Genomic DNA, 16,180 nt, shown 5'->3' on the forward strand with positions numbered 1-16,180 from the left:
ACCTATAAACGGCAAACATTCAATGCCACAATTTCATCACTAATATCAAAAATATAAAAATGACAATAACACACACATCATAATAAAAAATCCACTTTAGAAAAAACAAATTTAAACTTAACAGTCAGTTACTGCACAGTTATTTCACACTATTGCACAGAGTGAGCATATACCTGGTCTCCCATGATCTTCTCGCAAACAAACAAAGTCAAATGTGGGCTAGGCAATGCTACTACTAAATGGATCAGTGTAATTGGTTAAGTGACTGAACCCAAAGGGTGCTCACCAATGCTTCCTCTCCATCCTGGAAAGAAGTGACTAGTAGAGTGCCACAGGGTTCGGTCCTGGGCTCAGTACTGTTCAACACCTTTATTAATAACTTACATGAAGTTTTAGAGGGCATGCTTATCAAGTTTACAGATGAGACCAAATTAGGAGGGATAGCTATTTCTCCAGAAGACAGGAACAGAATTCAGAACAACCTGAGCAGGTTAGAGAGCTGGGCCAAAAATAACAAAATGAATTTCAACAAGGAGAATTGTAGAGTACTTCACTTAGGCAGAAAAAACGAAATGCACAGATACAGAATATGTGATACCAATATCTGGCTCAACATGCGAGAAAAATCTTGGAGTCTTAGTAGACAAAAAGGTGAATATGACCGAACAATGTGATGCAGCAGCTACAAAAGCCAATGTGACTTTGGACTGCGTCAGAAAGAGTATCTAGATCAAGGGAAGTCATGGTGCCTCTCTATTCTTCTTTGGTCAGACCTTACCTGGAGTACTGTGTCCAATTCTGAGCACCACAATTCAAGAGAGATATTGACAAGCTAGAAAGTGTCCAGAGGAGTGAGACTAGAATGATCAAAGGTCTGGAGATCATGCCCTATAAGGAGTGTCTTAAAGAGTTTGGGGTGTTTAGCCTGCAGAAGAGCGGAGACATGATCACCATGTTTAAATATTTGAAAGGATATCATAAGAGGGAGCAGACTTGGTTTTTGCTGCTCTGGAGACAAGGACTTGGAATAATGGGTTCAAATTACAAGAAAGGAGATTCCACCTGAACATTAGGAAGAACTTTGTGATCATAAGAGCTGTTCATTAGTGGAACTATCTGCCTCGTAGTGTGGTGGAAGCTTCTCTTTTGGAAGCTTAGAGACTGGATGGCTATCTGTTTGGGGTACTTCGTGCTTTTTCTGCATGGCAGAGGGTTGAACTGGATGGCCCCTGTGGTCTCTTCTGACTCTACGAGTCTATGATTTTCCTTCCTTGCTTCTCATTAATTTAAATGTTTAAGCAAGGTACCTTTAATGGCAATACAGGTGTTGATTTGTGCAAGAATGAATGCTTTTGTGGCAATACCTGCTTTCCCAACCTTAGGAATGTAGGACAAGGAATCTGGCACGAAGCTGGATCCTTGAGCAACATGCTACCATCACTCTGTACTGGCTACATGAAATGGCTGCCTCAGTCTTATAATCAACATTTCAGAGGTGAAAGCCAGGACACTTGTGATAGACAACATCAGACTGTGGTTAAGATGGCCAACTGTATTAATGAGGAAGGATACACAAACTTAGAGAAGCTGTGGCAGTTTGCTCTTGTGAAAGCCAACTGAAAAGGCACAATTCCACCTCCTCTCCTCCCTACTGAATTGAAAGAAACTGGGACATTTTTAAAGCAGTTGAGAATGTGGGAGGGCATAGGATTAATTGGGGCTGCCCTGGTCAAATCAGGATAGTTGGAGTATGTGCAATCTACTTAGCAGTAGGACCAATCCTGTGAGTAGCTACACAGGAGCTATGCACAGTGGCTCAGGACAAGATCCTTACTTTTCATTTTTTGTCTATATTGCATGTCCCCTGTCACTTTCTCCAGGTAATTTCTCAAAACTGTGACTCTTTTATGAAGCTTGCAAATGTTTTGGGAAGGCAGTCTTCCAAACAATGCCAACAATGGCAAAATGGTATTTTCCTTCTGCATTCTAACTTTCAAATCACAATGACTTTCTGCTCCTAACAAGCCTGCACAAGGGACCCCAATTTAAAGCTGACTGAGTAGCCCAGTTATTCCACTGCATTCTTTTGCTGTTTTTGTTTCCTGAATTTACAGTTCTCTTCCAACCAGATTTCCATTGACTATCTGACAGTTAGTATATAAATAGTACTTAAGGTCATACTGTTCCAGAAATATTTTGTTTTTAACTCAGCCTTCTAATCTGATCCGTATTTAACATTACATATCACTTGAAAACTCTTGTCTCATGCCCTATCCATCATTCCCTATTTAGAGTGTCCACAAAACTAGGTCTTGTCTAACTAAACCTTTTCTGTCACATTTTCACTTTCCAGGAAAACCTTGGCAAGGATCTGAAACACAAAGTCATCTCTACAGTTGATTGCTGGCTCACAGATTCTCAGTAAGAAACTAGCCCATGTATCTAAATCTAGAAGTCTACCACTTGGCAAAATACAAACCGAGTTACCAGTTTAGCAGGAAATCAGCTTCCCCCTTTGGGTAGGAGGATCACCTTCCTCTTTTGATCTAAACTGTATAATGCTTGATACCAGGAGAGTTTGGGATTTTGGATTTTTTCAGCCTTTGGGGCATCTATATTTGCATATATGTAAATAATGAGATATCTTGGAGATGTGACACAAATTTAAATATAAAATTCAGGCATGTTTCATAAATACCTTATACATATAGCCTGAAAGTAGTTTTATACAATATTTTAAATTATTTTGTGCATCAAACAAAGTTTGTATACTGTACATTGAACCATCAGAAAGGTGATGTCACTCTCTCAGCTACATCTGGGAAATTCTGGGGTATTTCAGATTTTTTTTTAATTCCAGATAAAGCCAGTAAACAAATGAAAGTGAACAGAACATATTTATGAACAAAGTACATCCCATTAAGAGACCTTTCAATGAAGTGTCAACCTCAATTAAAAGTTTTTTGCCTCCTGGCAGGAAGAGAGCAAAAAGGAGGCTAAGCAAACCAACTTATGCATTCTCAGATGAAGGAGAAGGCAATGGCAAACCTCTGAAAAAATCTTGTCAGTACGCCCTGTATTGGGGTTTCCAGAAATTGGAAGTCTATAGCACATACAGTAGAGTCTCACTTATCCAACACTCGCTTATCCAACATTCTGGATTATCCAACACATTTTTATAGTCAATGTTTTCAATATATCGTGATATTTTGGTGCTAAATTCGTAAATATAGTAATTACTACATAGCATTACTGCATATTGAACTACTTTTTCTGTCCAATTTGTTGTATAACATGATGTTTTGGTGCTTAATTTGTAAAATCATAACCTAATTTGATGTTTAATAGGCTTTTCCTTAATCTCTCCTTATTATCCAACATATTCGCTTATCCAACGTTCTGCTGGCCCGTTTATGTTGGATAAGCAAGACTCTACTGTATTATAATAGCAAAACAACATATTCTACTTTAAGCAGCAGGGGGCAGCGATGTTTGGAAGGAACCTTCTTCCTGACTGTGTGTTCCTCTGAGATTTATTGGGATAGAGCAGACTTGTCCAGCCTGGAGCCCAAGATGCCTATGAATGCATCCCAACACAAAATTGTAAGCTTACCTAGAACATGAGAATTTTTTGTAATTCAATTGCACGGTTCTCAAGCATGAACTTTGTAGATGTCAATGGAATGGGATGGAATGATCAGTGTATGCTAAATCTACAAATATTTATCTTAATTTACAATATAATTGCAAACAATTCAGCCAGAAGAAATGAAAAACTCTTAAAATTAACTCATAAAGCTAAGATTAAGAGGTCTCTTGCAATGTTGCATAAAATGAATTGTGGAAATGAATTCAGATGTGTATTCTGTACTAGGCATAGCACTGCTGTGTGCCATACTCTTGCTATTTGTGCCCCAGAACATGGATAAATCCTCAAAGAATATAAAAATGTACAACTGCGAATGGAAGAAAAGGCATCAGTATTGCTATCCTAAGGTCTATCCTACATCTAGCAACTTACTGGGGGAGCAGATCATTAAGAAGGAAGTGAGTGTCTCATTCTGAGCACTCCCTTCCAAATCAGGATATATAAGAGCTCATTTCTAGTGCAGACTTCCATACCTAGATGTGGTTACAATTTCCAGGCTCTGCATTTCTTTTCTAGATTTCTTCAGATGGACCATTTGCATCCCAGCCTCTGTTGAACTCTGCCTACAGCTGGCCCTCTTATACTAGTCTTCTGTGCTCTTCCTTCCTATGTTCAGGTGCCTTCCCATGAGACCTATACTTGTTCTAGTTCTGTTCAGTTGTTGTTGTTGTTGTTGTTGTTAGCTACCATCAAGTCAACTTCAATTTATGATGACCTCATGTAAGAGAGATCTCCAAAATACCCTATCCTCAACAGCTGCATATGCTAAGGTCTTGCAGATGCAGGGCAGTCATGGCTTTTTAAAATTTAATCTATCCATCTGCAAAGTGACCTTCCATTTTCTTCCGCTTTCTACCTTGCCAAGTATCATTGTCTTTTTAGTGCAGTGGTTCTCAACCTGTGGGTCCCCAGATGTTTTGGCCTTCAACTCCCAGAAATCCTAACTGCTGGTACACTGGCTGGGATTTCTGGGAGTTGTAGGCCAAAACATCTGGGGACCCTCAGATTGAGAACCACTGTTTTAGTGAGTCATGTCATGATATGACACAGTTCTGATAAGTTCTACAGTCTCTGTTTAGTTGTGTTGGCTTCTAGGGACAGTTCAGTCTTGATTTGTTCTTGCGTCTATTTATTTGCCCATACTATCTGCAGACCTGTTCAATTCAACAAGTAGTAAACTGTCCTCTATATTACCCTTATGTCTAATAACTCATCCTTAGGGCTGAGCTGAAGAAGTGTGAAAACTGTGAGAACAGGAATTTGTTACAAACTACTACAGAACACATTGTATTTCTTTGTCAAGATTTCACTTCATGCCTGTCGAATGTGAGGGTGTTTATAGCCTCATTTGACTGCTAGTCTGTATTTGCCACTGTATAATTTATTATTTCACTTGTGACTCCATGTATAATCTCATTTAAATTACCACTGGAGAGCCCTTGTTAGTTCTTCTGGGACCACAATTAAGGAAAATTTTAACAGTTGTGTAACTTCTTCATCCCTATTGAGCAGTTACCTTTATTTTTCTTGTCCAGTGAGAACACAACAAATGGCCTGAGATCAGATCAGGGTATTTAACCTTCCAGTCTGAGGCTGTTTGTTGTTCAGATGGGATCAGATCAGTGCCGTATGCACCTTGTAGACAGAGTTGTCTGCCATTATGTGATCCTTCAAATAGAAAATATCTGGAACTTTATGCAAACAGTTTGTGTTCTACCGTTAAGCTATGCCCTTTCCCACAAACATTGTACAGAGAATTAGGTATAGTTTTCTCAAGGTGAACTGTGCAGGATGGAGGAAGGAGGACTGGGAGAAAAAGCAATGGTTAAATCTTACTGGGATTACACATACAAAATTCTATGAATTATAATTGGAAGTGTTAAAGGTTTGCTTGGATATAAAGGTATGGAAATCATGATGGCAATGAATCTGCCTTCTATGCACCAGTGTTTGAACAGTTAGAGGGAAATGCTGGCATGGATGGAGTCTGGTATTCAGAATAATCAACAAAAGACTATCTTTTGTGAAGATAAAGTTTTATTAGAAAATTACATATCTGAAAAAGAAGAAAGATTAGGGTCTGCTTCCATAGGTGACAGGACATGGGCAGGAGGGGAAAGGAAAGGAGACCCATAATTAATTCCATAAGGCCTACCCTTGACTAGTACCTCCTTACGCTCCTCACTTCTTCCCATTTATTTATATAAGGCCTTCACTGTACATTGCACATTAGAAGTAAAAGAACTAGTCATTTGTTTACTTTATCTTTGTTTTAATAAAATCGTGTCCTCATAGCCTTCTGCGAATTAGCTACCCCTTCCATCACAAATTTGAACCCTAACTTATCAGGGGTATGCCTATACCATCTGCTCAAAGGAGTTCAGTGTTCCATGATGGACGTCCCCCACCGAAACATGACAATTGTGAGGGATGTAGGAAGAATAAGGGGTACTAATACCTCATAGTTTCACAAAGCCTTGGTTCCCAGAATACACTAGACAGAGATCCATGATTATTTAAATTTATCTTATTTTGTAACAGATCCTGGAAGGGACAATTTTATTTAAGCTTGAGGAGTGGAAAGCATGCTCTTTCTGTGGTGAGATTCCGAGAGTGTAGCTCCACAAAAGCAACTTTTCCAAACCCTAATCCCAGTGTAAGGGGTTTTGCCATTTTGTGTGAAAAGGAATCTTTTAAATGCCTGTTTACATAATGAAGCAAGAGAGGCAGTTTAACGGACAGAGGAAGATTAGCATTTCACATTACCAGGTTAGCAGCCAATTGGTGATGGGTTCCCAGGGGGAGGGTCAGGGTCAGAGCCCTGATGATTTCCATTGATCTGCTCCCCATGCAAGGCCTCTTTCACAGTGACTGGCAGGAGTCCAGCTTGAGATGCAGGGAAGCCAGACAGGGTGCACTGATAAGGAAAGAGCATTGTGGATCATTTCTTACCAAAGTTCTGAGCTCTTCCTTGCTTTTCGAAATCAAGTGAAGTATCCCTTTGCTTGGCCAATCAATTCTTTGGGCAACTGGAATAAAGAGACTTCTACTATCATCACAGGAGCCTCCAGTGGCGAAGTGTGTTAAAGCACTGAGCTGCTGAACTTGCAGACCGAAAGGTCCCAGGTTCAAACCCGGGGAGTGGAGTGAGTGCCCGCTATTAGCTCCAGCTTCTGCCAACCTAGCAATTCGAAAACATGCCAATGTGAGTAGATCAATAGGTACCGCTCCGGCGGGAAGGTAATGGCGCTCTGTGAAGTCATGCCAGTCACATAACCTTGGAGGTGTCTACGGACAACGCCGGCTCTTCGGCTTAGAAATGGAGATGAGCACCAACCCCCCAGAGTCGGATACGACTGGCCTTAACGTCAGGGGAAACCTTTACCTTTACTTTTTACTATCATCACATTTTGAAACATACCTTTGCCCTGCCAAAAAAAGGACAGTTGTTACAAAGCAAATACTGTGGTAAAGAATGCATCAGCCAGTCTTGATGGCATAGTAATTTGCTGTGTCACAAATGTCTTTTTGAAGTCCAAAGGCCAGCTACAGAGATTGTTCCAAGATCACATCTCTTTTTAGCTACTAACCTTGCATCATTTTCTGAAAGAAACTGATTAAAAGGGTAAACCATTTCTGATCTGTTGGGTACTTAATTTGTGAAAAAATCTTCATCTCCTGCTGGCTCTGGAGACAAGATGCATATAACCAAATCTTTTGTACCTGAGTGCACTCTGTATGTTCAAATACATCTAAAAACAATAATCACAGGACTTTATCACACAAGCCAGACAAGCTGAAATTGTAGTTGGACCATCACATTTAATGGTGGTCTCTATCACACAAACCACATGCATCCTGCTACTGATGGGTAAAACCCATCAATATTCCTCATTTTTCAAACAGCTTCATTTGCTTTTGGTGACAACAGACACAGCCAAATTCAACTATCTTTGTTGTTGTACACTGATTATGAAATAATTATACAGTCCCAGATTGGCTTGGATCACTCTATGAAGAAGAATGAACAAAAGGAAGATGGTGTCCAAGTAGGGCCAGAGAAGGAAACAATGGAAAATAACAAACAGTGAACACTAATAATGATAATGAAAGAGGTTTTTTTGGAACTATTTTATTCTTTGAAAGGCTCTCTTTGTTGTCTGAGAATAAAAAAAAACCAGTCCTATTTGTTGTTTGAAAAGTGAAGAAAAAAAGATAAACAGTTGGCATGTGTATTTATGCATGCATGTATGTGTGTGTGCATTTGTGTATGTATCTTTATGTGTGAGTGAGACAGTATGTGAAAGTATATATGTGAACAAAAGAAATGAGGATGTATTGTGAATACCATTCTGCAGTTCAATACTTGTGCGTAGTTCTCAAGCACTTCCCAGTCAGAGATCAAACAACAGTGGACATGAGCTGGAAAAGTGGACTTGGAAAATAGAATTTCTGGTTTTTTTCCTAGATCTGACGCTCTGTGTGACCTTGCACGAGCCATTGACCTGTGCTTGCCCTTACCTTCTCTTACATCATGGTGTGTATTTAGACTTCTGAGTTCCATGGAGGGCTTTTTTCTGCCAGTTGTGAGACTGCCCTGAGTCCCCCTTTGGGGTGAGAAGGGCGGGATATAAGTATGGGAAATAAATAAATAAAAATAAATATTTCTTGCTTCATGTCTGTGCACTGGCCAGAACCAAGGAGTTTCAGAGTTTTCTGGGCATCTCTTTATTGTAACCCAGTTTTTGCAGGAGACAGAACTATTTCTTTCTTCTTTTCTGTGATGAAGCTCTGAGAATCTGTATGAACTTTGTTCCTCATATGTCCATGTGGATAATTTCAAAATATGGCATTGGGGAGTAATTATGAATGCTGAAAATAGCTACTTGGGGGAGCCTAACATTTCTCAGGTGTATTTACATGAACAACTGATGTACATTCCGAGACATTCCTATTGATATTTGAGTGATAGAAGAGATGAAGCTTCATTTATTTGCCCTACCTGCCTTTAAACCACTTGTTGCTCTATGGAATAAATAGTTTGTGAAATGGACCATAGGGTATCTTTCTTATGCAAGCATGTAACAAAAGTACAAACACCAGCATAATCCAGAATGTAGTACCACAGTAGGATTCCAATCTCTGTGAGATCACTAACAGTTCAATTGTACCAATTTGCCCATTGCAGTCTTGTGATTATACTTCCCCACATGCTTTGACTCAGCCTTCCAGCTCTACTGCTGTTCCTTAATTTTTTATTTTTTATTAGAACAGTTGTGCAGTTCTGGCATTTAAAAATAAAAAGGCAAATGTAAATATGTGTGTGTGTGAAAGTATGTAGCTATGTATGTATTTTGTATTTTACAATATGGCTCCCAATTCCAGAGAGCACTGTGAACCCCATCAGCAATGGATATGGATCAAACTAGGCACACATACCCACCATGGCCAACCAAAAATACTGGATAGGTTTCTTTTGGGGGGGGGGGATTGACCCTGGATGATGGGAATTGCAGTTCACCCCACATCAAAGGAGATCATCTAGAGAGCCCTGTGACTCCTGCCAACAATGGATCTGAACCAAACTTGGCACACAGATCCCCCATAACCAACAGGAAACACTGGAAGTGTGTGTGTGTGTGTGGGGGGGGGGTGGCATTGACCTTGGATGATGTGAGTTGCAGTTCATCCACACCCAAAGACCACTGTGAAGCCCACCGACAATGGTTCTGGACCAAATCTGGCACACAGACCCATCATCATGGGGTTTTTTTGGGCTGGTGGTGGATCTGAGATGATCGGAGTGGTAGGTTACCCATATCCTTATTCTAAAAGGACCATTTATAAAATAAAAAAACAAACAATGACTTTTATTATAAATAGTGTTACAATTTACCTAACCTGGGCATTCCTGGGTACCTAAGTTAGTATAGAATAAAAGGAAAAATCAAATTTTGAAATAGCGAGGGGGAGCATGGAAAAGGAGAAGAATCCCATCCCCTGACATAATTTTACTGTCTGCATGCTGGCACAGAAGTGATGGGGAATCAATGAACCAATATAAGGTGGTGGGAACATTGCAGGATTGGGAGCTCTTTATGATTTCACTCATTAATAATAAGGGATAGGAGATTCTGAGATAGGATGAAGCAAATAAGCTATAGAATAAACATTAACATCATGTCACAGGGACCATCACCAAATGTAATGATCCATCTACAATGCCAGTTTACTTACCTTGTGCGATAAAATCCTTAGATAAACAGGGATTAAGATGTTGTTGAAAGCAGTAGATTGTTCCCTCCGATATCATATTTTCCTGGCTAGACTGAAACTTTGTTAATGTTGCCTTCCTTGCTCCAGTGTAGTAAGTGTATCTTTTTGTCTGGTTAACAGGGCTCATGTGTTAAAGAGGGACCCAGTAGCAGTACTTCAAATGGTGCGGAGGAGATATCAGAGCAACCATTCCCACTATAGCTCTGGTTTGTCATAATATAGGAGCTTTGGCATTAACCTAAATGTATGGTGGAATCATGTCGCTCTGCTAATTCCTTGAAAAAATTGTGCACAAGAACAGCGAAAATATACCCAAACAACCCAAGGAGTTGCAAAAATGCAATGTTGACAACTTTGTTTACTCACTTTTGTGTATACATATCTCTACATACATTCTACATCCATTCTATTTGTAGATAAATCTGCACTCTCAAAATAATTCTTGGCATGCTTTGTGCCCAGGGTGATGGTGCTTTGCTGTGGGAGTTTATGGAATGTTCCTAAGCTAGCACTGATATGATCTGCTGAAATATTTCACACTTCTTGGCTGAATGGGATTGGAGGCTTGGATACTATGCAATGCAACTCAGGAGCTGGTCATGAGAAATACATTTAGAAGTCTGTAATGCTCAGTGAAACAAAGCAGTTGGGTAAAGACTGAAAAGAAAGTACTGCACTAGGAATTTAGTTATTCAAAAAGAGTTATCTTCTAAGAATTCTTGGGTGTAGCTTAGAGATAATTTCATTTCTAGGAGAGAGAAAAAAGATATCTAGCCATAGCACAGTTTCAAATTTAAGTGTTAAGATCTGCAAATAGAAATAGTTCTTTTGGTAGCCTTCTTGGCAAACTGTCATTTTAAAAGTTCACTTTAAATGAGAACAATCCTAGTTGCAATGTGATTGACTCTGTGAGAAATGCACAATAACAAATTGGAATATTGGTCTGGAATCTTGATGGTTGATATCTGTTGTGACATCATCCAAGCCATGCTTCTTTGGGATGTGGATTAGGAATATCATCAGGAATTTTATTACTGGATTATCTCTCTTAATAGTTTCTCATAAGGTAGCATAACTCTTACTGAGGTAAACATACCCAATTTTCTGAGCAACATTTAAAAATCTATTGGATCCCACCTACTTTTATCCTTCCCTACCTGACTTGTCCAAATTACTTGGAAAATAACTTCTTGGGTATGGTTCTGAAGTCTAGTACACATGCCTCGTCCTCTGTCAGATCCACCTGCCTTGGCTTCTGTCTCAGTAGATAAATATTAACAGCTTGTGTCTACAGATGCATGCACCAGAGGTCACAGGCAGACATCTCCACAAGGGTTCTGGATATAAGCCTGGTTTGATATATTTCCAGTTGAAAACCTCTGTTATAGAAAGGTAAAGATGGTGTTTGTATAAAATTCTAGCATTGTGACTTAACAGAAAGCATTGTCTCAGTGAGGTGTTGAGTGAATCATCCTGGGGATGTGCAGCTGGAAGCCATTCTAGACCACCAATACAGGTAGATAGATTGTCTCTTTGCCTAGAGCAGTGATTCTCAACCTGGTGGTCTCCAGATATTTTGGCCTTCAACTCCCAGAAATCCCAACAGCTGGTAAACTGACTGGGATTTCTAGGAGTTGAAGGCCAAAACACTTGGGAACCCACAGGTTGAGAACCACTGGCCTAGAGAGTCTTTCTCTCCTTCTTTACTAAGGAAGCACAATACAAAGGAAGATATGACTTGGAATGTGATGGAGGCTCCTTCTTTAAATGTATTAAAACAGAGTCTGGATGGCTATTTGTCAGCAGTACTATGACTATGTCTTCCTGCAGGGCAAGGGGCTGGACTGGATGGCCCTTGTGGCCTCTTCCAACTCTATGATTATACCTATGGGGAACATAGGGCTTTCTTACTAGGGAAACTTGGTGTGGAAACAGATGTCTACTACTATGTGACAATTGCTTAATGCCTTCCCATTTAGCATTTTGAGCTGGTCATCTTTTGCTTGAAACATTCACATCTGGCAATGCTAAGTGTATGGAAAAATTCAGTCGCCTGCTGAATCAGGCACTGCTCTCCTTGGCATCTCTTTTCAAGCACAAAGAACCTGCTGGTGGTGGCAGTGATGACATTCAGGGTCAGTTTATCAATTATGTGATTGGTACAATTGCTCCAATCCTCTCATTGGCTAGGGGCACAGCACTGGAAGGGAAAAGGTGGCCCTTGTACCTTCTTGATGCTCCTTATCCATATTGTGTGTGTCACTTGACTAATAGAGTAAAAAATACATGAAGTCAGACTTTCAGCTTCATAAACATTGCTGGCTAAAAAAGATTCAAACATAAAGATTTTTGTGATGTTATCTATTGTACTTAACTCAAGTTGGGGTATAGTCTGAAATCTGGTCCAAAATTTGAACTGTCACCCGACTTTGGGCAGTTTGAACAGGTGGGCCAGTTCCAGAATGGAAACAGTTGCAACTGTTCCCTTCCCACCCGCCATTTTGTGGTAGTCTTTGACTGCAACATGGGTCCTGTCTGTTGGTCATCACCTGGCTTTTTGGTAAAGTCCTTGGGCCATAATTAATGTGTTTCAACTTGTATCTGTTTAAGAATGGTTTTCACCTTTTAAATATGTTTTCACCCATTAATTTTTATTATACTTTTAGCTTCTTATTATTTTTTAAATTTTAAATTGTTTTAAACTCCTTAAAGTGATTTTAAGTGTGCTCGTACATCACCTTGATCTCTCCTGCTATAGGGAGTGATATAAACACATATCATCATAATAAAATTTAATAAATAATAAACATACACAGTAGAGTCTCACTTATCCAACACTCGCTTATCCAACATTCTGGATTATCCAACGCATTTTTGTAGTCAATGTTTTCAATATACAGTAGAGTCTCACTTATCCAACACTCGCTTATCCAACGTTCTGGATTATCCAACGCGTTTTTGGAGTGAATGTTTTCAATATATCGTGATATTTTGGTGCTAAATTCATAAATACAGTAATTACTACATAGCATTACTGCGTATTGAACTACTTTTTCTGCCAAATTTGTTGTCTAACATGATGTTTTGGTGCTTCTTTTGTAAAATCATAACCTAATTTGATGTTTAATAGGTTTTTCCTTAATGCCTCCTTATTATCCAACATATTCGCTTATCCAACATTCTGCCGGCCCGCTTATGTTGGATAAGTGAGACTCTACTGTATCGTGATATTTTGGTACTAAATTCATAAATACAGTAATTACTACATAGCTTTACTTCGTATTGAACTACTTTTTCTGCCAAATTTGTTGTCTAACATGATGTTTTGGTGCTTAATTTGTAAAATCATAACCTAATTTGATGTTTAATAGGCTTTTCCTTAATGCCTCCTTATTATCCAACATATTCGCTTATCCAACATTCTGCTGGCCCGTTTATGTTGGATAAGTGAGACTCTACTGTATTACTGTTGGCTCAGATTAATATAAATGGACATGATACTAACATGCTCCTATGAGTGATGGACAAAAGAGAACAAGAAGAAACCATCAGATCTGCAGGAGTTTTAGTATCAGTGAGGGTTGGGCCAAACATGGGAGGAGAGTAGTAAAAAGTACTTTCCTTCAAAGCCCCCCCTTAAAATTTGGAGCATTCCCACTGTTTTTGTTCTGTCTGGGCTACACCTTTTTCTTCCTTCTGAAGCCTTGTCAAGAAATCATAACAGATGGAAGTGGTTCAGATGTTTCCCTTCCTTAATCCTGCCCAGCTGTCAGCTCCAATTTCTTGCTAAGTACAAGTGCCAGCTACCAGTCATGCTTTGCCATTAATTACAAGCCTGGCTTTCTTTACTAGTTTCATATTATAGAGCTGTATTTTTAAGAAAGAAAAAGAAAGAAGAAAGAAAGAGAAAGAAAGAAAATCAGATAGGCCAGTCTAAATTCTGTGGATATTGACTCGCTGCCATGTATGATTTTGTGAACCTTTGTAATGAAAGCTCTCCCCCCCCCCCCCCACCTTTTAGTTCTAGAGACACAGTCTCCTGTCTGCCCTCCTATGTGCCATTTTCCCATTCTGGCCTCCTGAGCTTATATAACTATCCCACTCAGTTTTGTAAGAGGTCAGGAATGGCAGTGTTGCAAGCTTTCATCTACTGTGCATTGATTTAGGGAGACAGAGCAAAATGGTCGATTTTAATATTCTTTCTCTGCATGTGACAGATTTCTGACACCTGAGAACAAGAGTGCGGTGTTAATATTTGGAGAACAGAAGTACAGTTGTGTTTCAAACTTTGTATGCTGCTTTGAATCCCACCCATGGGAGAAAAGTGGGATAGAAATGAATACATAACAACAACAACAACAACAGCAGCAACAACAACAACAACAACAACCAGAGATGGATACTTCATTGGGCTAGGGTCTTTCTTGAAATATTAATATTAAGAAATGAAAAGAGTGATGTTGGAATGGACAGGATTAATGCTCAGAGCTGTGTTTGTGTAGGTACAGAAGTTTTGGTTATTGGTCAATTTGTTCCCAAAACAGGTTCTGATAAGTTTGTAACAGGTGTAGAATGGGGAGGGGGAGGGTGTTCGTTGCACTGTAAATTACTGCCATTTCACATTTAGAAATAGATCTTTAGCACCCATAGAAAAGGGGAGGTGAAAGTTACCAAGGGAATGTGGACCTACAAATAAATGAGTTGTAGGTGTGATGAATTTTCAAAACCTCTCAGAAAGACTGGGACTGAAGGAAATATTCATGGGGGGCAGAATTCTGTTTTAGAGGCAATGCCATCAACCCCTAGCCCCATCCCCCCCCCCTACCAAATCAGGACAGTTGGAGGGTGTGCATTCTGCTTATCCAGTTCTGGCCTCCTTATCTTCACTTTTTTGTCACGCAGTGCTCCCAGCTCAAGGTTCATACCACATAAGTGGGCTGGTGGAATGTTACGCTCCATCAGATACAGATAGAATCTTAGCCTAGGCCTCAGCTCCTGCTCTGCTGGTTACAGTCACATATTTGATTCCTGACTGCACAAACCTTCCTGGGTTTAACTGGTGGTACACCCAGGTCTCATTCTTTGCATGACTTCTATGTAGCTCAGATATATATAACCAGAGAGCATGTACAAATGGATATTGTAGCTCCTTAGAGACAGAGGATACAACTGGTAGCATAAAAATTCATAGACTGAAGCCATGTCTGCATCTGCAAAAAAAAAAAAAAGAAAGAAAGAAAGAAAGAAAGAAAAAGAAAGAAAGAAAGAAAGAAAAAAGAAAAAAAGTGGCAGTCTAGATTATGTATCCATCTTTTTTTACCTTATCCCAACTTTGTTCCAAACTAAGCACAGTGAGGAGGGAAGTCCAGTGTTTCCCGGAAAATGTTTCCCATTTTTTTGTTATATGAGTAGCTGGATTGGGTTCAATTCAGCCTGATCAGTTTTCAACATGGCAGGAACCTCATTGTCCCATGCAATCAACACAAAGAAGGAGAGTGAGCCCGCCTTGTCAGTCATACATCTGATCTCCACTGTAAGACAGGCCCAAGAAAAATGCAGGTTGAACAAAATCAACCTCTGTACATGGCAGTCATTGATTTTGCAAAGGCATTTGACACAGTGAATCGCAGAGCTCTCTGGACCATCCTCCAAAAAATCGGGTGCCCTGACAAATTTGTGAACATCCTGCGGCTCCTCCATGATGACATGATGGGAACATCATGTTATATAGGAAACAACGTGACCCATATAGGTGGAATCATGTGCCAAATAGGGATGTGTTAATGCCCCAACCTTATTTTCCATCTTTATCACTATAATAATCTTGTTGATGGGAAGCTTCCCACCAGAGTGGAAATCATCTGTCAGACAGATGGCAAGCTATTTAACCTCAGCAGATTGAAAGTCAAAACCAAGATCACAACAACATCGGTTATAGAACTCGAATATGCCGATGATGTTGCACCTCAGAATAGTTCATCTTGCTATAGACACCCAGTCAGACACAGGAGAAAGTCTTTTGTAGTTTTATTGAGCAAAAGCAGATATAAATCAAAACAGGCAATAAAAAAGTCAATAAAATCCATTAATCCATGAGCCATAATAATCCACAAGTCCATAAGCCAAAACAGTAAACGATAGATCCCAAAGAAAAAAGGCCCAAATGTTTCAAAGATCCAGGAATAATAATCTTTCTTAAGCATGAACATCCACACAGATGAAGCGAGAATTTGCTTTGACAAAAATCTAACGGCA

General features: G+C 39.6%; 1 long non-coding RNA gene across 1 annotated transcript; it reads left to right on the forward strand.

Annotated features, from left to right (window-relative positions):
• Positions 1-10,586: 10,586 nt before the first annotated feature.
• On the forward strand, positions 10,587-14,395 carry LOC134296098 (uncharacterized). Its single transcript, XR_010002667.1, has 2 exons — positions 10,587-11,317; positions 14,143-14,395. It is a non-coding gene; the product is annotated as an uncharacterized LOC134296098 (long non-coding RNA).
• The last annotated feature ends 1,785 nt before the right edge of the window (positions 14,396-16,180 follow it).

This window comes from Anolis carolinensis, chromosome 2 (assembly GCF_035594765.1).
Source record: "Anolis carolinensis isolate JA03-04 chromosome 2, rAnoCar3.1.pri, whole genome shotgun sequence".
Classification (NCBI taxonomy): domain Eukaryota; kingdom Metazoa; phylum Chordata; class Lepidosauria; order Squamata; family Dactyloidae; genus Anolis; species Anolis carolinensis.